At 40.4% G+C, this 24,257-nt stretch overlaps 1 protein-coding gene across 17 annotated transcripts in view; it reads right to left on the reverse strand.

The window, feature by feature from the left end:
• Positions 1-24,257, reverse strand: part of EPB41L3 (erythrocyte membrane protein band 4.1 like 3) — a 272,467-nt gene that overhangs the window by 69,194 nt on the left and 179,016 nt on the right. The gene's annotated exons all lie outside the window — the stretch shown is intronic.

The following is a 24,257-nucleotide window of genomic DNA, read 5'->3' on the forward strand; positions in this document are numbered from 1 at the left end:
AGATTCAGTGCACAAATATTTTAGCACATACGTGACAAGAGACCTTTTTACACAGTAAGCCCTCCAACTCTTTTTAAAAGACGGCTTCTTCAGCCACAACCTGTTGTTCTGCCTTCATTTGTTATAGCAATCTCAGCCCCTATTGGAAACCAGAGTCTTGTGCTCGGAGATGGGCACTGTGGTAGGTAAGAGCTTCCCAGTGAAGCACGCTTTCTTCTTGGCCAGCAGAAACACTGGGCTTGGTTTCAACAAAGAGTTTCACATCACACATGTGAGACGTTGGCAGAGAACTGTCAGACAACATTTCCTGAAGTTAATCTGCTAAAGATTCAGGTCACTAAGTCAATGTGTGCAAAATGAATGCAGGAAAGAAAGCCAAAGCAAGAGGAATGTTTGAGACAAACTTAAGCTTCCATCGTGGAAAATAACCAGAGGACCTCAATTTCAAGGACGTAAAACTCTGAAAAACTTTTTCCTGTGAGAGGAAAGTACTTAATATCTTTTCTAAGACAATTTTCAAAAAAAAAAAAAATCAAACAAAAACCCAAATTGTGATTTGTAATTCATTTGTTCAAATAAAGTGCTTTAGGCATTGCAAATATTGACAACAAAAACATGACTTTTAATATTTGAGTTTGGTAAGTATAGATTTGCAGCACTGTTACTTTTCAGATCTGTCACAGATGATCAAAACAATATAAGAATAATATTGTCATTGCTTTAAAAATATATGTACTAAAGTGAGTTTGAGTCCTTTACACCAACTCTTTTTTAGCCTCTTAATAGGCAAGGCTGTGAGTGAGCAGGAAGAGAAAGGATATCAGGATTATTATATAAAATACTCACATAATATAAACATGTAATTACAGTTGACCTTTGAACACTGGGTTTAGACGGTACCAACTCACTCCTCCCTGCACCCCCACATCCAGTCAATAAATTCACATATAACTTTGACACCCTCATCCTGACACTAAACTAACTAATAGCCTACTGTTGACCAGAAATCTTACCAATAACATAAACCATATGTTCTATACTGCATTATTACAATAAGGTAAGCTAGCGAAAAGAAAAAGTATTATAAAAATCATATGGAAGAGAAAACACATTTACAGTGTTTATTGAAAAAAAATAAAAAATAAATGGATATGTGCAGTTTAAACTGGCGTTGTTCAGGGTCAACTGTGTATCCTTTTGCCAGTTAAATATAAGCTTTTAAATTTCAATGATATTATAATCTATGAAAGATTTATAATGAAATATAAATAAATGTCTGGTAAAACACAGGATAGGCCATCACACTTTAAATGATACTTATCAGTCTTGTCTTCACTTGAGCATATCACAATTTGGATTATAATTTAAAATCCAGTAGATAAGGGAAAAGCTTTGTTAATCATTCAATATTTTGATTCTCTATATATCTTCTTCAACTTTTCCTGACACAGTTAATACCTTCCATGTATGTATCAGTCTGAGCTACAGCTGGAGCTGCAGGCTGGGGCTGGTACTGTTTTCTGACACCACTTTATCAGGGGCATCCTGATTTAATACCGCCCGCCCGAGCTCACAATCCTGAAAAGCCAGCACTAATCCTCTTGGCCTGCCAGTCCCCACTCCCAGAGGGGGTGTGGGGAGGAGGCTGCTCTAGCCTGCTGAGAATTCTAGAACCAGACCAGACCTCCCCATTCCCCCCAGGTCTCTAGAGTGAAAGAACTGGGAGCAACACGACTTCGGCCTTCCGGTGGCACTCCTAAGAGCTCATTTAGCCCAGTATAAGACGGCTATTTCTTTAAATTTTGTAATTAAAAGAAATAGTAGTAAATAACCATTACATAAAAATTAAAATAAGGCAAACTGAATCAAGAAAACAAATTGTTTTTTAAGTAGCTATAGCCATTTGACCTGATAAATAATTATAACATTCTTTTACTTACAAAAAAAAAAAACTTAAAACATTCTATTTAAGTAAAAACTAAAATATTACACACTTGTTCATATATATATTTTTTTCTTTTGCTCACAAGAGAGTCACTATCTTTCCTGGAGCTCACCTGAGCTCAGGGTTGAACTGGGAGGTTCAGGAAAGAGGGACGTGCCCACATTCCTAGGAACGCAGGTATAATCTGCTCTGGCCAGATCTAGAGTATTGGACTCCCCCACCCATTCTTGTAAGAAAACAATACTTTATTTCCACACATAAAAGACCTGTTAGTTTTTAAAATTCTACCTCTAATGTTGCAGATTAAATTACAGAACAATTTCTCAGATTCTCCTCAAGGGTCAAGTGGTCCTAAACCATGGCTGTGCTCCATTACTTTCATTTTATACACATTTGATACATCCCTCACATTGAACAGACACACATAAAGTAGATCATGGTTTTTAAGGACCTCTGTTGGCTAAACAGCATTAAAGCAGCCTGATCACTCAGGTATCACCGGACTTGCATCTTCATACCTCCTGCTTAAGTAGGTCTGTCTTTTGATGAATGTCATCTGGATTCTCTTTTTAAAATTTTATTTAATACTCCTGGGAAAGCAGGAAAAAATATTCACTCTTCCTTATCTGACTACAGGAGAATAGAAAGATAAACATGTGGAGTGCAGATTGAAGAGTTAACTATTAACTGTGCAATGGGAGAGTTAGCTATTAAAAGCCATTCTAAATCTGAAATCAAAAGTTTTTTTTTAGCAGTCAGAGTATTTAATAGGCTTATTGCTAATAACCCTAGAAAGAAAATGAGCTCTTTTACATATCAAGTCATATCTTTTGCTTTGAGATTATCTTGAAGAGTACAGAAGAAATTATATTGCTTAAGCTTTCAAGTTTTTCTGAGCTGAAATCACTGAAGCCATGCTATATGTGGTACAGTATTGGGGTCCCTACAATGGCCCAGACCCGACTGTCTCAGGTGCATCTGACTCTGGACGTCACCCTCAGGCACTGCATGGCCCATGTCCTTGTGGAAGGTGGCTGATGATGTTCTCTCTGTGAACATGTTCTTGTCAAGTCCTCCCCTCTCCTGAGATGTCAACATCACCCCTACTTCTACTACTAAAAAGTTCAGTTTTCCACGAAAATGACAACAAACAGAGCTGCACATCTAGAATACTTAATGAAGAACATAATCTCTAACTAACAAGTCATTACTTAATGCTGATCAACGGTGTGATTGAGAGGAATCACACTCATTGTGACTTTCCTGACCGCTATTTTCATGACCTCCTGCTGGAACAAGCTAGCAGAGAGGTGCAGGAGAGATTCTCTCAAACAACTAGAGCCGCAATAAACGTGCTTCGTTTGAACAACTGGGGAGTTTTTATTGTGTGGACACGGTGAGTCAAGGCTTCCTCCTCAGTGCCTGCTAGAGGGCTCAGGACGTGAGTTCAGGGGTCTAAACCTGGGGTTCCCAAACTTTTGACACAGGGGGCCAGTTCACTGTCCCTCAGACCGTTGGAGGGCCGGACTATAAAAAAACTATGAACAAATCCCTAAAATCCCTATGCACAATGCACATATCTTATTTTAAAGTAAAAAAACAAAACGGGAACAAATACAATATTTAAAATAAAGAACAAGTAAATTTAAATCAACAAACTGACCAGTATTTCAATGGGAACTATGGGCCTGCTTTTGGCTAATGAGATGGTCAATGTGCTTCTCTCACCGATCACCAATAAAAGAGGTGCCCCTTCCGGAAGTGTGGCGGGGGCCAGATAAATGGCCTCAGGGGGCTGCATGCGGCCCGCGGGCCATAGTTTGGGGACCCCTGTCTAAACTCATTCTTGGCATCTAACTTTGTTTTTCTTGGTTCTGCTTTCAACTTGTTTATTTTCTTCTCATTATAATAAATGTATTTATGTAAAACACTTTAAATCCCTGTTAGAACATGATGGGATATAAATTATAGAATCCCCAAGACAAAATAAAGTGTATTTTTGAAACAAATTATTTTTAGTTTTCTCCTTATGGCGGCGAATTCTTGCCTGTTTCACTGTGGAAGCCGCTCTGAAATCCTGATATTCTGGAGTGCATTTTTCTGAAGGAATAACTGAGACCTAACGAATGCATTTCTCTGGAGTACTCATCTAAAACCATTCACAAGCTTCACAGGCTCAGTCTAATGGCATTTCCCTAAAGAATGTGGTGGCTCTTTAGTGACTTTATTTGCTGTCACCATGGCATTCCATAAGAAATAACAAGTCTCTTTATTCCTTCCAGTTCTCCAAACGCCACTGTCAGAAGTGCTTCCTTGTGCTGGCTGTACATCTGCATACCATCACTCATTCCCATAAGCACAGAGGGGAAATGAGGTGCATTCCTCAGTGTAAAGAGGACTTAGAGATAGGCTTTTCGTTCACTATTATTAGAAAATGACTCCAAGTGCACATACCAGTTAAACACAGCTGTCTGTCACATTGAACACATACATTCCCACACAGCAAAGATGTTCTGTTTGTTGACAAAAAGAAACTTCCAATGACCCAAGCATTTCATGACTTAATATCTCATGTGGCCACTTTAATTTGCCATTTGTAAGAAATATCCTAGACCTTGATTGCAGGAAACGGTCACTAAGCAACTAACAAAATAGGGTAGTCTTGGCAGGAGAAGCAATAGAAAGACTTAATTCCATTTATCTGAGAAAAAAAAACATCCTTAATAGTTGTCTGACAAGGGGAATAACAGCAAGTTGTAAGAAGTTAATGTTATTGATGGAAATGGTGTATGTTCCAACAAAAAGCTCCCAGAACTTGAAATCCATGACCTCTTCTAGAAGAAACAAATAAAAAGCTTAAAGTGCATTGGCTGGTCAATACAACCCGCAGAATTGAAAAGGGAAATAATCCTTTGCTTCTCTGCTATAGAAGAGAAACCAAGCCAGGTGTTTAGCACTCGACGCCTCCTCCCCTGAACCAGAAGAAAGGGGAGGCCAGGAGCGGGGCAGGTACCACCTGAGTGCAGAGCAGGGTGTCACCACAACCCCATACTGGAAAACTGCTGGAGACTAGGTATAAGGGGCTTATTTTTTCTAATTTGAGATAAAAACTTTAAAAAAACTTCCTAAATAGCATGACTCCTCCACTGTTTAGAGTACAATTATAGTACCTTAAAAATCATAATTAAACTGTATACTAATGTATGACTACTAACAGTTTTCTTAAGTTGTTCAAAGAAATTCGGGATTAGGCATTCCTTAATTGGTGTAACCATTATGGAAAACAATATGAAGGTTCCTCAAATATCAGGAATAAAACTATCGGCCCTGGTCTGTTGGCTCAGTGGTAGAGCATCGGCTTGGCCTGTGGAAGTCCTGGGTTCGATTCCGGGTCAGGGCACACAGGAGAAGTGACCATCTGCTTCTCCACCCTTCTGCCTCTCCCTTCTTTCTATCTCTCTCTTCCCCTTCTGCAGCCAAGGCTCTATTAGAGCAAAGCTGGCCCGGGCACTGAGGATGGTTCCATGGTCCCCACCTCAGGAATTAGAATGGCTCCGATTGCAACAGAGCAATGGCCCCAGATGGGCATAGCAACTCTCTAGTGGGCATGCTGGGTGGATTCAGGTCTGATGCATACAGGAGTCTGTCTCTCTGCCTTCCTTGCTTCTCATTTAAGAAAAATACAAAAACAAACCAACCAAAAGCTATCATATGACCCAGCAATCCTTCTTCTGAGTATTTGTCCTAAGAACATGATAACATATTTGAAAGGTATACGTACCCTTATGTTCACTACAGTATTATTTACAATAGTCAAGATATGGGCACAATAATAAGTGCCCATTGATAGGTGACTGGATAAAGAAGATGTGGTACACACACACACACACACACACACACACAACACACACACTGGACTATTATTCAGCCATGAAAAAGATAAAACGTTGCCATTTGCAACAACATGAATGGCTCTTGAGGGTATCATGCTAAGTGAAATAAGTCAGATGGGAAAGGACAAAAGCCATATTACTTCACTCATATTGTAATTTAAAACAAAAAAGTAACCAATAAACAAAACAAAAACAAACTCATAGACACAGACAACAGAATGGTGGTCACGAGAAGAAAGGGGTGGGAGGAGGGTGAAGTGGGTAAAGGGGGTCAAATATATGGGAATGAAAGGAAACTAGATTTTTGGTGGTGAGCACACAATAGAGTACACAGGTATCACATTACAATGTTGTACTTGGGATTTATAGAGTGTTAATAATCAATGATACCTCAATAAATTAAAAAAATGAAATCTATGTTATGGTTCTTATCACTTTGTTTAACTGAGATTCTAATAAACAAAAAGACAGCAAACACTGTGCTTAAAGAAATAAAAGAACTGGCAACAAACTGGAGCACAAGAATCAATCACAATTAAGAACAATACTTAATTCTTTCTCAATGATGGTACTTTATACCATCCCCAGCTCCTTGATTTCTTCACCCCTTAGTGCAATGCCTTAATGGCATTTTAAAAATGATGCTGGGAATGTTTTTCTTTTTTTTTTTTTTTTTTTTTTTTTTTTTTTTTTTTTTTTTATATAGTTTTATTTTTTTAATGGGGTGACATCAATAAATCAGGATACATATATTCAAAGATAACAAGTCCAGGTTATCTTGTCGTTCAATTATGTTGCATACCCACCACCCAAAGTCAGATTGTCCTCTGTCACCTTCTATCTTGTTTTCTTTGTGCCCCTCCCCTCCCCCTATCCCTCTCCCATTCCCCCCTCCCCCCCCGTAACCACCACACTCTTATAAATGTCTCTTAGTTTCACTATTATGTCCCACCTACGTATGGAATAATACCGTTCCTGGTTTTTTCTGATTTACTTATTTCGCTTCGTATCATGTTATCAAGATCCCACCATTTTGCTGTAAATGTTCCGATGTCATCATTTCTTATGGCTGAGTAGTATTCCATAGTGTATATGTGCCACATCTTCTTTATCCAGTCATCTATTGATGGGCTTTTTGGTTGTTTCCATGTCCTGGCCACTGTGAACAATGCTGCAATAAACATGGGGCTGCATGTGTCTTTACGTATCAATGTTTCTGAGTTTTTGGGATATATACCCAGTAGAGGGATTGCTGGGTCATAAGGTAGTTCTATTTTCAGTTTTTTGAGGAACCACCATACTTTCTTCCATAATGGTTGTACTACTTTACATTCCCACCAACAGTGTATGAGGGTTCCTTTTTCTCCACAGCCTCTCCAACATTTGCTGTTACCTGACTTGCTAATAACAGCTAATCGAACAGGTGTGAGGTGGTATCTCATTGCCGTTTTGATTTGCATTTCTCTAATAACTAAAGAAGATGAGCATCTTTTCATATATCTGTTGGCCATTTGTATTTCTTCCTGGGAGAAGTGTCTATTCATATCCTCTTCCCATTTTTTTATTGGATTGTTTGTTTGTTTGTTGTTGAGTTTTATGAGTTCTTTGTATATTTTGGATATTAGGCCCTTATCTGAGCTGTCGTTTGAAAAAATCATTTCCCATTTAGTTGGCTTTCTGTTTATTTTGTTATCAGTTTCTCTTGCTGAGCAAAAACTTCTTAGTCTGATGTAGTCCCATTCATTAATTTTTGCCTTCACTTCTCTTGCCTGTGGAGTCAAATTCATAAAATGCTCTTTAAAACCCAGGTCCCTGAGTTGAGTACCTATGTCTTCTTCTATGTACTTAATTGTTTCAGGTCTTATGTTTAGATCTTTGATCCATTTTGAGTTAATTTTTGTACAGGGGGAGAGACTGTAGTCCAGTTTCATTCTTTTGCATGTGGCTTTCCAGTTCTCCCAGCACCATTTATTGAAGAGGCTTTCTTTTCTCCATTGTGTGTTGTTGGCCCCTTTATCAAAAATTATTTGACTATATATATGTGGTTTTATTTCTGGATTTTCTATTCTGTTCCATTGGTCTGAGTGTCTATTTTTCTGCCAATACCATGCTGTTTTGATTGTCGTGGCCCTATAATAGAGTTTGAAGTCAGGTATTGAAATGCCCCCAGCTTCATTCTTTTTCTTTAGGATTGCTTTGGCTATTCGGGGTTTTTTATAGTTCCATATAAATCTGATGATTTTTTGCTCTATTTCTTTAAAAAATGTCATTGGAAGTTTGATGGGAATTGCATTAAATTTGTATATTGCTTTGGGTAATATAGCCATCTTGATTATATTTATTCTTCCTAGCCAAGAACAAGGTATATTCTTCCATCTCATTATATCTTTTTCGATTTCCCTTAACAATGGTTTATAGTTTTCACTATATAAGTCCTTTACATTCTTTGTTATGTTTATTCCTAAGTATTTTATTTTTTTTGTTGCAATCGTGAAGGGGATTGTTCTTTTGAGTTCCTTCTCAGTTGTTTCATTGTTGGCATATAGAAAGGCTATTGACTTCTGTATGTTAATTTTGTATCCTGCGACCTTACTGTATTGGCTTATTGTTTCTAGTAGTCTTTTTGTGGATTCTTTGGGGTTTTCGATGTATAGTATCATATCATCTGCAAAAAGTGATACCTTTACTTCTTCTTTTCCGATATGGATGCCTTTTATTTCTTTGTCTTGTCTGATTGCTCTGGCTAGAACCTCTAGTACCACATTAAATAACAGTGGAGAGAGTGGACAACCCTGTCTTGTTCCTGATTTAAGGGGGAAAGCCTTCAGTTTAGTGCCATTTAATATGATGTTAGCTGATGGTTTATCATATATGGCCTTTATCATGTTAAGATATTTTCCTTCTATACCCATTTTGTTGAGAGTCTTAAACATAAAATTGTGTTGTATTTTATCGAAAGCCTTTTCTGCGTCTATTGATAAGATCATGTGGTTTTTGTTCTTTGTTTTGTTGATATGGTGTATTACATTAACCGTTTTACGTATGTTGAACCATCCTTGAGATTCTGGGATGAATCCCACTTGATCATGATGTATTATTTTTTTAATATGTTGTTGTATTCGATTTGCTAGTATTTTGTTTAGTATTTTAGCATCTGTATTCATTAGAGATATTGGTCTGTAGTTTTCTTTTTTTGTGCCATCCTTGCCTGGTTTTGGTATGAGGGTTATGTTGGCTTCGTAAAATGTGTTTGGAAGTATTGCTTCTTCTTCAATTTTTTGGAAGACTTTGAGTAGAATAGGAACCAAGTCTTCTTTGAATGTTTGATAAAATTCGCTGGTATAGCCGTCAGGGCCTGGACTTTTATTTTTGGGGAGGTTTTTAATGGTTTTTTCTATTTCTTCTCTACTGATAGATCTGTTTAGGCTTTCTGCTTCTTCTTGACTCAGTCTAGGAAGGTTGTATTGTTCTAGGAATTTATCCATTTCTTCTAGGTTGTTGAATTTAGTAGCATAAAGTTTTTCATAGTATTCTACAATAATTCTTTGTATATCTACAGTGTCCGTGGTGATTTCTCCTCTTTCATTTTGGATTTTGTTTATATGAGTTCTTTCTCTTTTTTCCTTGGTAAGTCTTGCCAAGGGTTTGTCAATTTTGTTGATCTTTTCAAAGAACCAGCTCCTTGTTCTATTAATTTTTTCTATAGTTTTTCTGTTCTCTAATTCATTTATTTCTGCTCTGATTTTTATTATCTCCTTTCTTCGGCTGGTTTTGGGTTGTCTTTGTTCTTCTTTTTCTAGTTCCTTAAGGTGGGAAGTCAAGTGGTTCACTTGGGCTCTCTCTTGTTTGTTCATATATGCCTGAAGTGATATGAACTTCCCTCTTATCACTGCTTTTGCTGCATCCCATAGATTCTGATATGTCGTATTGTCATTTTCATTAGTCTGTATATATCTTTTGATCTCTGCACTTATTTCTTCTTTGACCCATTCATTTTTTAAAAGTATGTTGTTTAGTTTCCACATTTTTGTGGGATTTTTTTTCCTCTTTTTTGCAGTTGAATTCTAGTTTCAAGGCTTTATGATCAGAAAATATGCTTGGTACAACTTCAATTTTTCTGAATTTGCTGATGTTGTTTTTGTGGCCCAACATATGGTCAATTCTTGAGAATGATCCATGTACACTGGAGAAAAATGTATACTCAGTCACTTTGGGATGAAATGTCCTGTAGATGTCTATCATATCCAGGTGCTCTAGTGTTTTGTTTAAGGCCACTATGTCTTTGTTGATTCTCTGTTTGGATGACCGATCTAGAGCCGTCAGCGGTGTATTGAGGTCTCCAAGTATGATTGTGTTTTTGTCAGTTTTTGTTTTAAGATCAATAAGTAGCTGTCTTATATATTTTGGTGCTCCTTGGTTTGGTGCATATATATTAAGAATTGTTATGTCTTCTTGATTCAGTGTCCCCTTAGCCATTATGAAATGGCCATTTTTGTCTCTGAGTACTTTTCCTGTCTTGTAGTCAGCATTATCCGATATGAGTATTGCTACACCTGCTTTTTTTTGGATGTTATTTGCTTGGAGTATTGTTTTCCAGCCTTTCACTTTGAATTTGTTTTTATCCTTGTTACTTAGATGAGTTTCCTGTAGGCAGCATACAGTTGGATTTTCTTTTTTAATCCATTCTGCTACTCTGTGCCTTTTTATTGGTGAGTTTAATCCGTTTACATTTAGTGTAATTATTGATACTTGTGGGTTCCCTATTGCCATTTTATATCTTGCTTTCTGTTAGTTTTGTGTCTTGTTTGATCCTTCTCTTTTGTTTTTCTATCTTTTGTTTTTATTTGGTTGTATTCCATACATCTTTCCACTGTTGCTATCTTTTTTATCTCATGTGCTTCTGTGGTGGTTTTTTCAATGGTGGTTACCTTTGAATAATGAAAAGGGTCCCTACCCTGTTCATTGTAGCGAACTATTTTGTGAGTACTTTTGCACTCCATCGTCCTTTGCTACTGTTAATCTCCATCTTCTCCCCCTCTTTCTTTTTGTTGTTGTCACAGTTTAAATTTGGTTTTATTGTGTTCTTCTTGGAGCTTTTACTTGTGGCTCTGTTTTTTTTTGTTCTTTGTATCTGATTGGAGAACCCCCTTTAGTAATTCCTGGAGTGGGGGTTTTCTGATGCTAAATTCCCTCATCTTTTCTGTATCTGTGAATGTTTTTATTTCTCCTTCATATTTGAAGGATAGCTTTGATGGGTATAGTATTCGTGGCTGAAAGTTCCTCTCTTTCAGGACTTTAAATATTGGGGTCCACTCTCTTCTAGCTTGTAGAGTTTCTGCTGAGAAATCTGATGATAATCTAATGGGCCTTCCTTTATATGTTGTATTCTTCTTTTCCCTGGCTGCCTTGAGAATTTTTTCTTTGCTGTTGGTTTGTGTCAATTTCATTATGATATGCCTTGGAGTAGGTTTGTTGGGGTTAAGAAAACTTGGAGTTCTGTTTGCTTCTTGAACTTGAGGCTTTAGTTCTTTCCACAGGCTTGGGAAGTTCTCATCTATTATTTGTTTGAGTATGTTCTCCATTCCATTTTCTCTCTCTTCTCCCTCTGATATACCTATTATTCTTATGTTATTCTTTTTGATGGAGTCAGATAATTCTTGTAGGGCTATCTCATTTTTTTTAATTTTTGAGTCTCTTTCTTCTTCTCTCTGTTGTGCCTCAAGTTGCTTGTCTTCTATTTCACTAATCCTCTCTTCTATCTGACCTGTTCTATTAGCTAAGCTTGTTACTTCGTTTTTCAGCTCGTGAATTGAGTTTTTCATCTCTGTTTGATTTGTTTTTATAGTTTCAATTTCCTTGGACATATATTCTTTGTGTTCATTGAGTTGTTTTCTGAGCTCCCTAAATTGCCTTTCTGTGTTTTCTTGTATATCTCGGAGGATTTTTAGGATTTCTATCTTGAATTCTCTGTCATTTAGCTCCAAGGTTTCCAATATATTAAATTTTTTCTCCATAGATTTTTCCTCATCTAGCTGTGTTACCTCTCTTTCTTTTGTATCCATGATATTCGATTTTCTCTTCCTTAATGGCATCTGAAGGTGGTTTTGTTGATAGTATTAATGAGATTTAATAAAGAATAAAAAGTTTAAAATAATAATAAAAAATAAATCGAAAAAAGTTGTTTTTTTTTTTAAAAATTAATAATGTAATAAAGAAAAATAAAATAAAATAAAAATTTAAAAAAAAAAAAAAAAGGAAATTATTCCCCCCCTCCTTTTTTCCTCTCCTCTCCTCTCCCCTCTTTCTTGATAAAATCTTGTTGTGGACTGTGAATTATAACAAACAATGCCTGTGATGGAGGGCCTGAATTGGGGAAAAGTAATAAAGGGGCAAAAAAAAAAAAAAAAAAAAAAAAAAAGAAAAAAGAAGAAGAAAAAAAAAAGAGCGTATGGACCCACAAAAAGCAAATAAGGAAAAAATTTGGGTCAAGAATAAAATGATTTGCTTTTAGGTGTTGGTTGTCTAAGAGTTATGATGAGAGGATTAAGAGGAAAACGGAAAAACGGGGGGACAAATTAAAAAATTACTATTGTATTTAGTGGAACAAGAACTAGATAATATGGAGAGCCAGGGATGAGAGCACTGCTAGTGAGTTAAAAAGGTGAAGTAAAAACCCCCCAGAATGCCACAAACATAAGTTTGAGTCCCAGATAAGATAATTTGTTTGTTATTGAGGTTTGAGTGAGAGGAGATATAAAGGAGAAAGGAAGAAACTAATATAGAGGGAGAAAAGAAAGAGAGAGAGAGAAAAAAAAGAGGGAACCACTAAAAGAAGAAAAAAGAAAGGAGAGAGAGAGAGAGAGAGTTAAGGGTTTTGGAGTGCAACCCTCATAGAGAGAAAGGAAGAGAAGAGAAAAGATAATGGGAGATGTAACACTTATGGGTAGTGTAGTTCAAGGAGAGGAGAGAGTAAGACCGGTAGAGAGTTAATCGGCCAAATTGGAGGAGGAAAAAAAAAGTATCAAGAATGAAGATAAGAGAAACAAACGAACAAATATAATAAAATGGGATAGGTTATAAAGTCTGCAGATTATTCTTGATTTTGAGAGGTTATCTTCTTGCTTTTTCTTTTCTCTCCCTCTTCCTGGTCGGTGACTCTGTACCCCGGGTTTTGCCCCTTTGCCACGCTCAGGTGGAGGTTTGCAGTTGATAAGTCTCTATGGCAATGTCATGTATTGTGCTTTAGTCTCGTTGGCAGTCTAGGCTATTAGCATTTATAGGCTCCGACAGTGAGAGAGTCCGTGTTCCTAGAGCCTTTCTCCTAGTCTTTCCTTCCTCAATTAGCAGCCTGATAATCCAGCTATGGGGTTGCTGCTGCCTCTGCCTGGATAGTAAGAGGCTCAAAGAGCTGGCAACTCCCCACTCTATTTCCACTCAGCACAGGGCTCTGGGTAAGGCTCAGTCAGTCAGAGCTGCTAGCATAATCAGGTGGGCTTTCCGGCCATTCAAAGACCTCTGGCTCTGCCACTCTGTCCGGTAACACAAGCGGGTGCCCACTTCCGGGGCGCTTGGAGGAAACTCTCACTCACTGGCTGCGCGCGCAGACCAGGATATCCGGCCAGCAGTCTCACGCTCTGAGTGAAACCCCCAACCGCAGGGAAAAGTTGCAGCGTTGGAATTGAGTCTCGCTCCGTCCCCGTGCGCGGCTTTTGCAAGGCGCTGGGGCGGCCCGAGATTCCGCTTTGGCCCACACAAAGGCCCCTGACTCTGCCCCTCTGTGCGATAACACGGGTGCGCACTGCCGAGGCACTCGGAGGAATCGCTCACTCCTTATCTGCGCGCGCAAACCAGGATATGAGGCCGGCCGCTTTCCCTCTGAGTGAAATACCCTCCGGCACGGAAAATCTCCACCGTTGGAATTAGTTCTCACTCCCTCCCGTGCGTGGCTTTCCCAGGGCGCTGGGGCTGCCCAGAGACTCTGCCCTCGGCCCACAGAAAGGCCTCTGACCCTGCCTCTCCGTGAGGCAACACGGGCACTGACTCCCGGGGCCTAGGAAGAAATCTCTCGCCCACTAACTGCGCACCAACCAGGAGACCGGGTAAAATGTCCGCGCCGCTTGTCTTTCTTTGTTTGGGTTTGGCGCGAGTGTTAGCTTGTATTGCCCGGGTTGCCACAGGATCAGATTTTCCTCGGCTTGGATCTCCGTGCCACAGCCTGGTTCGGCCGTTTGTATTCACCCCCTTTGCCCGCCTCAGTTTCTATATTCACAGTTACCAGAGAAAGCCGCCCTGTTTAGGTTAGTGAGGAAGGCGGAGCATTTCTTACTCCCTAATTCCTTCGGGGTTTGGTTATATATTTAGCCAATTTTTCAGTCAATCATACCTTTGGGTGTATTGCGAAGCATCTGGAAGCTCCAAGTATAGGTTTTTCTGTTTCTGGTTGAAGATCTTGTTGAGTTTTGGGGGAGATTTATCGGTATTGCTTCCTACCCCGCCATTACTCTGACGTCATCTCCTGGGAATGTTTTTCAATGGAGAACCACTCTCTGAATTGTTTGAAGAACTCACTCAACCAAAATGACTACAATAATTTCCCCATGGGGTCAGGCAAACCCAATTCTTAAACTGGGGGTACTAGCAAAAAAAAATCCAGGGTTGTGTGTATGGAAGAACCTGAGGGTGAGGAGTTTGACAAAACACTGCCCACTCCCAACTATAAACGTTAGTTCTCCCCAGAGCTCTACTATAAGTGTTTTCTTCTTCCTACTCATTCATTAACTATCTGCACAATATCATTCACTCCCATATTTGAATTAGTATAAAAGATAATGGCTCCCATAAAGTCACAAGCCTGACTTCTCTTCCAAACACTGAATGACACATCCAATTGCATGATAGATAGCTACTTTTACAGTCCAGGCACTTCAACTGCAATTGGTTTGAATTAAATTAATTATCTTCCCTCATAAACTTTTCTTTGTGTTCTTCATCTATGCAGTCACTCAATCCAGAAATTTGGAAGTCATTATCCCTTCCTGTCTCTTATCACAACCCATATCCTCCCCACACAGCCAATTAATCAAGTCCATTCAGCCTCATGATAGTTCTTTAAAATCTATTCTCTCCCCTCTGGCCTACTGCTTCTGCCTTGGTTCTGGTCCTCAGCATCTGTCGCCTGGTTCATTGCAATAGAAACGATTAGTGTCCTTGTTTCAAGTCTCTTCCATTTCAACTGCTGTTTAATAGAGGTATGTTTTTAAAACATAAATGGGGCCCTGGCTGGTTGCTCAGTGGATAGAGCGCCAGCCCATCGTGCAGATGTCCCAGGTTCGATCCCCAGTCAGTGCATATGTAATAAGTGACTGTTTCTCTTCCCTGTCCTCCCCACTTCCATCTCTCTTCCCCTCTCACAGCCAGTGGTTTGACTGGTTCAAGAGTCAGCCCCAGGTGCTGAGGATAGCTTGGTTGGTCCTAGCACCAGCCTTATGTGTTGAAGTTGATTCGAGCATCGGCCCCAGACAGGGGTTGCCAGGTGGATCCTGGTTGGGGCACATGTGGGAGTCTGTCTCTGTATCTCCCCTTTTCTCACTTAAAAAGAAAAAACACAAATGGCCGTATAACTTCCCCACATAAAGCCCCTCAGAAGCACCCCCTAACCTATGGTGATAAGTGGAATTTGAAGATGGCCCCAAGATTCCCTGCCTCCTTGATGTACATACCCTGCATAATTCCTGAAACTGGGAATAGAGTGGTTCTTATTGTCATTAGGTTATTAGCTGGCACAACTGACCTTAAGACAGGGACACTACCAGTGTGGGACTCACCTAATCACAAGAGCCCTTTAAAAAAAGCAATTTTCTCTGGCTGGTAGCAGGAGGAGAGGTCAGAAATTTTCAAAGGAAGGAAGAGGGATCCAAAGTGAGGGAGGGTCTTTGTTACTGAGACAGGGGGCGCCTCATCACAGGGACCTCACGGTGGTTCCCAGCCAGCAGCCAGAAAACCAGTGGGGAACTTCAGTCCTACGGTCAGGAGGGAATGACATCGGCCTATGGCCCAAAGGAGTGAGCAGGTGGATCTCGCCTAATCCAGCCTCCAGACAGACACAACTGGTGACCTACTTGATTTCTGCTTCATGAGACCCAAACCAGAGGACTGGCTAAAAAAATGCAAAGTGATAAATGTGTTGTTTTAATTCACTAAGTTTATGGGAATTTGTTAAGCAGCAACCAAAAATGAACATCTCCCACCTTGACAGCACGTCAGAGCCATCTGTCCTGACCTCCCTTGCCTTCCTGTCCAGCCTCATCTGTCTCGTCGGCCCCCAGACGTCTCCACACTCCCTGCTTGCTTTTCACCTCGACTTCTCTGCCCAAATTCTAAACAGAATTATGTCAATATCCTTAGTATAATCGGAATTATTATGTAAATTTAAACATAAATAAGTAAATAAGTGAATACCACTTGACTTTAGGTTGCCTTAAATAGCAGCAGCGGAAGAGTTCAGCTAACGTTTTCCAATAATTAATATCTACTTGCCAAACAGTGACTTGAACATGTGCTCACCATGTTTAGTCACATGAACCATTGCCGAGAAATCTTCCCTCCGAAAGGAGGTCTGCACGGCCAGCTAAACTTTCAGTCATGCTTTCTACATATCAGCCTTCTTTCAAAACCGAGATCCTCAAAGAGAAAGAAGGAGGCAGGACGCGTGCCTCCAGTCACCACTCCCCAGTTTCTCCAGGCAAGAGAAGTTCTGTACGATAGCACAGGATCTGCCCCGACCTGGGAAGGAAGTGAGATGGGTAGGTTTCCATCTCTTTCCTTCTTCCTAGATGCTTCTGTTGCATCCCAAGTTATTTTATTGAAACCCACCATGCCACAGAATCCTAATATGATACCAGAGGCAAAAGAAAAAAAGATTCCCATGCCCTACGCTTGCTCCAGAAGGGCACATACAGGATGACCTGTGTTTTTAAAGACACTTAAATCTGAATCGTAAAGAAGCCTCTTCAGATAAACTGCTGAGACTTTTACCAGGTAAGAAGTCACAAAATACAGTGAGTTGAGGCTAAGCGGAACTAGAAAAAACATGCCGTCCTGACTTCCAAAGGGCCCAAAGATGGAGGGTATGCAGGGCGACTTCATCAGACACCTTCGCTACCAGAATCTCCTACGTAACTTGAGGGAGTTCATTACTGCAGCTAAGGAACACTACACCTCCTTATTTGCCATCAAGAGTGAGTCAGTTCAGCATAATAGACTAGCACCAAAAGCCAGAAATGGGGTGTGTATAATTATTTTCAGAACATATTCAGGTTCATTAAACATCTACTAACTTCTTACACAAAAGCACTAGAACATTAGCTGCATCTTCTATCTAATCTCAGCAGGTTAGAGACAAAAAGAGAAAAGAGGAAAATTTTCAATCGTTATAAGCTGCGAAGTAAATGAGTTTAAATCTTAAACACAAGCACAGTAACTTCCTGTTGTATTAAATAAAATCGTTCAGCATTTCCCAAACTGCCACATTAATGATTACCTGATGTGAAAACACTGATACTATTCTTACCAGTATATAAAAAAGAAAAAACAAACATATAACCTAGAAACGAAGAGTTAAAATGACAATTACTTTCTCAGATTTAAGAAAGAATTTGTCTAATATTGATATATTGTTAGGTGATCAGGAGCATATCTCTAAATAGCGTGGAAGCCGTGTTGCTGTGGTTCTGTTATTATTTAAGATGTTATTTTTAGAGCAGGTTCGGGCTCGGGTGAAACTGAGGGGGAGTACAGAGCTATCTCCTATGCCCCCACCCTCACACAGACAGCCGCCTCCACTGTAAACAAGCCCCACCAGAGCGGACATTTATCATAACTGAGGAAGCTACCCTGTCACATCATGATCACTCAGTGTGTAGTTTAATCTCGATGTCCGTTCTATGGGTTTGGACAAATGTATGATATGTATCCACCACTGTAGTCTCACGGAGTAGTTTCTCTGCCCGAAAAATCTCCTTTGTGTTCTACCTGTTCGTCCCCCAATCCTGGCAACCACTGATCTTTTACTGTCTCCACAGCTCCGCCTTTTCCAGAATGCCGATAGAGAGTTGCAATCACAGGTAGGCAGTCCTTCCCTTCAGGGTGGCTTCCTTCACTAGGGACATGCATTTAAGGTTCCTCCATATCTTTTCATGGCTTGATAGATCCTTTCTTTATAATAATGAACGATATTCCATCATCTCGACTGTTAACACAATTTATGTATACATTTACTGAATAAAGAAAAAAAAAAACCCCAAATCTCTAAGCTGATTATTTTTTGTTTAAAAACTGCCACTCTACAAAATATTTTATATTTATATTCTTATAGATAAGGCCTAGAGCAGGGGTCTCAAACTCAACTCAGCATGTGGGCCGCAGAGCAAGATCACAGCCGTTCGGCGGGCCGCACTAGGTCTACAAAAGGCAACTGTTACGCAACACTTTTCTCACTGCAGTTGAAAACAAAAAAAAATCAGTACAAGCACAATCGTACATGCAGTTTACTCAGTGTCACAAAACGACCAGAAACTGTAGTTTGCATCACAACTGCTGTTAACTAAGCTAATATCTAGCTAGGATGCTAGAGAAATGAAAAATACAAGTAGGCCCCTAGGCTTACTTAATTTTATCCAAAATATTTTGAACTTCATGGATTAGTCTGCGGGCCGCACAAAATTGTTCGGTGGGCCGCATGAGGCCTGCAGGCCGCGAGTTTGAGTCCCCTGGCCTAGACAGATAGAATTTATGCTTTATGAGATGGAAGTTCCACAAAATTAGGGAACCTTTAAAATCTGCTGGCAACTGTCAGCCAAGAGGGTCCCTGGCACAAGTAAATACTTACCGTTCACTCTGGACCACTGTAAACAAGCCAGTGAGCTCTAGGTTACAGGTGAGGAAACTGAGGACCTCAGGGAACAAATCACTTACAAACAAATGGCAAAGCCAAGATGCCACTCAGGAGAGTGCGAGGATGACATACTGCCTCCCAACAGTAAATATTCTGAAGCTCAAAATTTAATTCTTTATCAAGACAACTGCTCTCCCCGACAAGAATCCTCCAGTAAGATTGGATTCATGATGTTTCCACAGATATTCAGATAGATATTCAACTGTTAGGGCAGCTATACATTTTAAGTTTCATAAACACCTCTGTAAAAGCCTAAGTGTGAGTGATCCTTTTAACAGAAACACTAAATGCTGGTTCCACTACTGGGTGAACGGATTCACGAGAAAATTGAGTTCAACAGTTCCGCTCCTCTGTCTAAAGGAACCTTAACATTAAAAAACAAAGGAACCTCAGTGTTAGGAAAAGCACAGCGTAAGAACTGACAGAACATATTTCTCTGCACAAGTCCTCAGCTCTATAAAAAAGTTAAGATTTGTCAAAGCTGAATCTAGTTTATAAATTAACTTCGAATTTTAAAATGGCCTTCTATTTATTAGAGTGACTTGTATATTAGATACTCTGAGAATGTCTGATATAAAAACCTTAAAAGAATGAGCAAATATAAGAAAAACATAAAACCAGGGCAGGAATGACTAACAGTACCTTTCCCATGTGCCGACAGCCTTACATGAAGTTTGCGCCGAAAGCTAACTATCAATACATCAGCCTTAGAGTAAGTGCTGAAACCCGCTACTGTGACCTATGAACTCACCGCCATTCCTAGTAGCCATGGCACACGTGTCCCTAACAAACAAAGTAGGAAGGGAAGCTAATCAACTTCAGTATGCAACATTTTAGCAGAGCTTTTCCCTCTCTCTATATTTCATCATCGATTTTTACATCTCCTGTGAATCATTTAATTGCCACATCCAAACAGCAAACAAGACTGGACTGTAATACCACTATGACAAGGTCTCCCTTTTTCCTCAGCTATAAAAATTAACATGATCGCAGGAATTGTAAAACCACAAAAGGTATTCATAAATGCAGTTTTATATTTCCTTTTACATTAGAAACGTTTTTCAAACTAAGAGCACCATAGGCACCTGTCTTCTTATGTCAGCTGGACACTGAGCCGGGAGGTAGATGTGCAAGCCAAATCCTAAAACTAATCACTGCCTGTTCGTGTGCACTTCCCCTCTAGACTGGATCAGCGATCTGCGCATGACGGTAGTCATGGTGAAAGCTGGTTTTTTGGTAAATATTTTCCCATGTCCCTCTAACAGGGCCTTCAATTTCATGCTGCACTCCAATCGTCCCTGAACCTACTTCGATATTTTGTTGCACACATGTGCATGCGCGCGCACACACACACACACACACATGTCTAGTACATACACATTTTGGGGGAACTGAACAAGAGCGCAAGTTCTCCTCTAACTCTAAGAACCTGTCATTCACCAGACATCAACTCCAGTCAAAGAGCTCACAGGTGCTCTTGCAGGCCTCAGAATTTGGAGACAATGTCAAAAAAAGTCCAGCCTCTGAAATTGAAGGCAACAAAAAATGTATACACAATTCAAAAGATTATCCACCATGTAGAAATGTATACACAATTCAAAAGATTATCCACCATGTAGAAATTCCCAGCTTATTATTCATCTATGAAAAGATTTTTCTAATCTTGTGGCTGATACCACCGGAAGGAAGCCTGCCTCCTAAACTTCATGAAGGCCAAGAACACTTCCATGAAAAGAAAGGCATCAATTTAAATGCTAACTAAGAGGAGATGAGCTATAATCTTGAAAACTATAACCTGTCTTTCCGGGAGAAATGCTGTAATTATGAAATGAACTGGTAATTGATCACAAATATTGTGGCTAAAATCAGTGTATGGTGAAAACTGTTTCTCCACAGAAGGGATGGCTAGGGCCTGCAGTTCATATCAGCCGTGCTGCCTCGAGCCAGACCATAGAAACTTGCTTACAATCACACCATGTGACAACAAAGGGCTAAGCCAAGCTTTGAACACTGCTGCATACACCACTTGGAAGAGCTTCTTTATTCTTTCTCCAGCTATTTTCCTCTTCCTTCCCTAAATAAAAAGTATCGTTTCCAAGTTCTAGTCTTCACATAGAACCTTATTTCATGACAGTATAATCAAACCAAAGACTCAGGGATCACTGCAGAAGCCATGCAGGTGTCTACTATAGATGTACTTCAAGGAGATTTCAGTCTTCCAGCCCGCAGCAGAGGGGAGGGGAGGAGAGAGGTGAAGGGTGGAGTGGGGGAAAAAGGGGAGGAGATGAGGAGGTGAACTGGTAACACAGACGCTGCTGGTCTCCCTTCCTTCTACTTACCCCAAACGACATACATAGCTACCTACAGAAAAACAAATCAATCAATTTTGATGTCAAAATCTTATGTAATTACAAATAAAGTAGATAGTCAGAAACCTAATATTAATTTGAAAATTATTCTTTCTCCTTTTTCTCTTTTCTTCCTACTATTTTACAAGTCCATGCTGGAGGTAAATGCTGTATTTTGGTTTGTTCCTTCTGCTGCTACAGTCTGCAATGCTTTGATGCCATAGTATGGAGGCCTCTATGCAGAGGACAGGAGGTCTGGGTCTGGCCCTTCTCTGCACTTTTCAGGCTGTGTCCTCAGATTAACTGCTCCAGGCCCACTTTCTCATCGGTAGAATGAGGTAGAGACAAAATTACTTCCAGTGTCCCTTTAAAACCTGAGAGTGCATACCTCTATGACTGAGACAATTCCACATCTATATGCCTGAAGTCTTTTACTCTTAATTATCAGTGCCTGGGACAGAACAGGCCCAAAGAAATACTTTATGTTAACCCCCTGCAAAATTAGTGAAACTCCTTGGCATCGTTTATATACAGTGTGATGATGTTAGTTCTACAAAATATAATTGTTGTCAACAAGAAAAATGAATTTGCCTGAAGATACTATGTAACAACTCAAATGAGTCAGTCACTCTACTCCCTTGTCAAAAAATATTTCATTATCTACTATGTGCAAAAATAAATGATAATGTATTCTAGAAAACACAAAGATGTTAACGAGGAGCCCGGTAAAGACTACACCTTAAGCAGATTTTCAAAGCTGTAAGCTTAGGTCCATGTCTAGGGAAGAGCCTGGAGAAGGTGACGGGTGGCAGACACTCCTGTACTGGGACCACGGGGCCGGCTAAACCTGTGTTGAATGGGAGGCGGGTGGCAGATACTCCTGTACTGGGACCACGGGGCCGGCTAAACCTGTGTTGAATGGGAGGTGGGTGGCAGATACTCCTGTACTGGGACCACGGGGCCGGCTAAACCTGTGTTGAATGGGAGGCGGGTGGCAGACACTCCTGTACTGGGACCACGGGGCTGGCTAAACCTGTGTTGAATGGGAGGCAGTGGTCTTCACACAGGGACTGGCTGGGAAATTCCTCCTGAGGAAGGAAATGAGGAATGCCCTGGACTAAAGCAGGAAAGAACGTCCTTTGCTTCTGGGGCTAGGGTGCAGTGAACAGTGGGTGAGTAGAAGCTGGCACCCAGCACACGGATGCAGAATGGTGCCAGGCAGGAGGACACTGGTTAGGGACCTGGGAGCAGGGTTTTCAGGTCTGTCAATCCTGAAAGTGACACTTGGAGAAGTAGGTATTCTTTCTGTTATAATGGCCTTTCCCCAAATCTTCAAGTTAAGTCTAAACCCAGGTGTGCTAAGGGAAATTACTTCTGAGAGCAGATCCTTCCTTGAGACCTAGGAAAGCTGTACGAGGTCGACCTACCAACTCATAAGAGTCTGTGGCAAGAAGGCCATAAACAGAAAAAAAGACATTTCTTCCAGAACACATGCAAAAACTTCCAGAAATAGAGTTGAGGAAGTTTCTGAAAGAGGCAAAATGCAAGTAAACTAGATATAAAAATATAAAGTAGAACCTGAAAATTTAATCACAGGACTAGAAAACTTGGCTTATTTTTAAACCCAAAAGATTATGTCCCTCATTAAAGAGGTAAGGAGTATTTACTCTGTGAAAATCAACCGGTGTGGTGTGAAGTACAAAGATAAATATGACATTGCATTCGACTGGACATGACAAAACTCACAGGCCACAGAGCGTTTCGCTTGTGAAGGCCCTCTGCCTGAGCATAGAGCGGAAAAGCTCATGTCACCAATCGGTGACACTAACTGGTCGGGACACACAATGGGAACATGAGGAGTTGGGGGAACAGTAAGTTAAAGAGCAAACTTATTTCAGCAGCATGATGTCAGAGTATTAACATTAAAAAATAAACCACCAGGCCCTGGCCAGTTGGCTCAGCGGTAGAGCGTCGGCCTAGTGTGCGGAGGACCCGGGTTCGATTCCTGGCCAGGGCACACAGGAGAAGCGCCCATTTGCTTCTCCACCCCTCCGCCGCGCCTTCCTCTCTGTCTCTCTCTTCCCCTCCCGCAGCCAAGGCTCCATTGGAGCAAAAATGGCCCGGGCACTGGGGATGGCTCTGTGGCCTCTGCCTCAGGCGCTAGAGTGGCTCTGGTCGCAACATGGCGACGCCCAGGATGGGCAGAGCATCGCCCCCTGGTGGGCAGAGCGTCGCCCCAGGTGGGCGTGCCGGGTGGATCCCAGTCAGGCGCATGCGGGAGTCTGTCTGACTGTCTCTCCCTGTTTCCAGCTTCAGAAAAATGCAAAAAAATAAATAAATAAATAAATAAACCACCAGTCAGTCCTTACCACCATGAGACAATCGTAGTAAAACCCCAAAAAATTCCTCAGTGGTTTTAATCCTTGATATAGCATCAGTAACCCAGTGCACAGACACTCGAGTTCCAAAATTCACTTAGCTGCCCAAACATAATTCACAGGACAGTGACACACCAGAGAGCTTTACTGGTTGTATTTCTTGACATATATGGTCGTATTTTTAACCTTAATATTGTTGAGAGGGTTTATTGGACCGTGTCTATACTCATGATGGACTATTAGAGTTTATTATTTGAAAAGAATAAAATCCAGAAAAAGAGGCTTCACAATGTTAGTAAAAAGGGTTTGCCATAATGAGGACAAATCTCAGTATCTTGGGCAGATGTAATGCTAACTATGATAGGTAAGTGAGCAGGTGCATGTAACAGTCCTTGGATGTAACGGTTCCTATGGCTGCACCAAAGTCATCACACAAGGAAACCAAGCTCATTAGGACCCTTCCACACTTGGGAGTTCCCAGGGGTATCAAGGTTCAATCAGGAAAGCTTCTGTGAGACCAGGCCACTTGGTCTCTGTGCCACCGACAGTATGACACAGTAAGTCACTCTGCTGAGAAGACCACTGAGACGTGAAATAGGAATTTACACACAGAATGAAAACCTCTGACACTTATGGTGGAATGAACAATGCTTGTATTGGTTTGAAAAAAAATCCTTATTTTTTTTAATCATTATTATTTTTTATAATCCATGAAAGGCAACAGGTGCTCTAATTAACTTT

Source organism: Saccopteryx leptura, chromosome 11 (genome assembly GCF_036850995.1).
Source record: "Saccopteryx leptura isolate mSacLep1 chromosome 11, mSacLep1_pri_phased_curated, whole genome shotgun sequence".
In the NCBI taxonomy this organism is placed as follows: Eukaryota; Metazoa; Chordata; class Mammalia; order Chiroptera; family Emballonuridae; genus Saccopteryx; species Saccopteryx leptura.